This window comes from Ceratina calcarata, unplaced genomic scaffold (genome assembly GCF_001652005.2).
Source record: "Ceratina calcarata isolate Rehan_Ccalc_2016 unplaced genomic scaffold, ASM165200v1 scaffold388.2, whole genome shotgun sequence".
NCBI lineage: Eukaryota > Metazoa > Arthropoda > Insecta > Hymenoptera > Apidae > Ceratina > Ceratina calcarata.
Window position 1 is genome coordinate 19,666 of NW_017162104.1, and position 1,513 is coordinate 21,178.

At 41.6% G+C, this 1,513-nt stretch overlaps 1 protein-coding gene across 1 annotated transcript in view; it reads left to right on the forward strand.

Moving 5' to 3' along the window:
- Positions 1-182: 182 nt before the first annotated feature.
- Pdfr (Pigment-dispersing factor receptor) overlaps positions 183-1,513 on the forward strand; it is a 33,079-nt gene continuing 31,748 nt past the window's right edge. Inside the window, exon 1 of the mRNA XM_018026405.2 lies at positions 183-336. The gene's annotated coding sequence lies outside the window, so the exon portion shown is untranslated. The remainder of the gene's footprint in view (positions 337-1,513) is intronic.

The window sequence follows — 1,513 nt, forward strand, 5'->3', positions numbered from 1 at the left end:
TTTACTGCTTGTGGGCAATATAGGTATATACTAAGTTTCAGTCTTTCTAGTGTTAAAAAGGAAACAGAAGGAAAAAATGTATATTAGCGGAATTATAAACATAATCGTCGAGCAGGAATCGACGCTGGCGCGAGAGTACGTCCACGTAGTGGGGACGGGAGGATACCGAAAGGTGTGAGTATAGACGAGTTCGGGACAGTTGCCGCGCGTACTTTGTTACGTTCGGGTCGTTTCTTGTCGTCGGTGACTTCGAAACGAGACGAGACGAACGCGTATAGTGATTCCGGCTGATGTATTGAAATTCAGTTACTCGGCTCATCCTGTCCGTGCTGCTAGGTGAGTGTTGAACATCAACATTTCGTTGCACGAAATCTATTATCGAAATGGAATCGTGCGGTGTAGTAAGATGCTGAGCTCCCTCGTCATAGCTGTTCTATGTTCATTATTTCGATGGTATATCACATTTTGCTGGATGTTTTCTCGTTCAAAAGTTCTCGCATAAATAATTGATAAATTTAATTAATTTTATTCGTGGATTCATCCACGAAATTCGTGAAAGAACAGAAACATTTCTCTGATCATTTTTTTCTATTTTTTACTATATAGTTCCATGCGTCATTTTTAATCACACCGGATTAAAGCCACGAACTGACAGAGATTTGCTTCTGAGCCCTTCAACTTCACTGGGAATTTTGGCACAGCGGGACACACGTCGTGCAATATGAATGACGACCCCGTTCGTGAAGTGACTACGTCATTCACAGTCGCACGACACGGGCACGCGACATTCTAAAGCCAAGTTCCGTTTAATTTGTGGAAATCTCGTTACTGCTAATAAAGAATTCAGGAATCAAGAAAATCAATCGAAACTTGGACGTGGCATCTTTGAAATATAGTATACCACGACCTTTGCTCATAATTATGATCCCAGCATCATCCTACGTCTAATTAACGGGAAAGCTATATTCCTCGGTATTTAGTATTTCAAGTAGGAGGAACTTTCCGACCTCCTCGGTTAGGCGGAATATCGTCTGCAGTTACTGCAGCACCGGCGATTATTCATCCGTGCACCTCCGTTGATACACGTCCTCGCGATTTCCAATTACCCGCAACTCCCCCGACACGTCGCCCAGTACCAGTCATTATTTCCCCTACGAGAGAAACAAAAGTTCACTGCGGCAACGCGCGCTACGTTTTAATCAAGCCCCGTTTCTTTCTTCGCACGCGTTTTATCGCCTCGTTTACAAGTGTAACGCGACGCTCTCGTAACGAGACTCTTTTCAATCCGTTACACCCTGCACGTGTTTAATAGCAATCAGTTTATTATTGGTCTCGCTCGTTTTAAGATTAATTATTACAACCAACGGTTCATTGGAAATATTTATTGTGATAAAATAACATTTAAGGTTGTTCGATAGTTGGGTAAAGTATCAAGCAAAGGCTCTGCAATGGGCTTATTTTAAAATAAGAAAATTTCATTATTAAAATGTAGATTATCATTTCCAGGTTCATA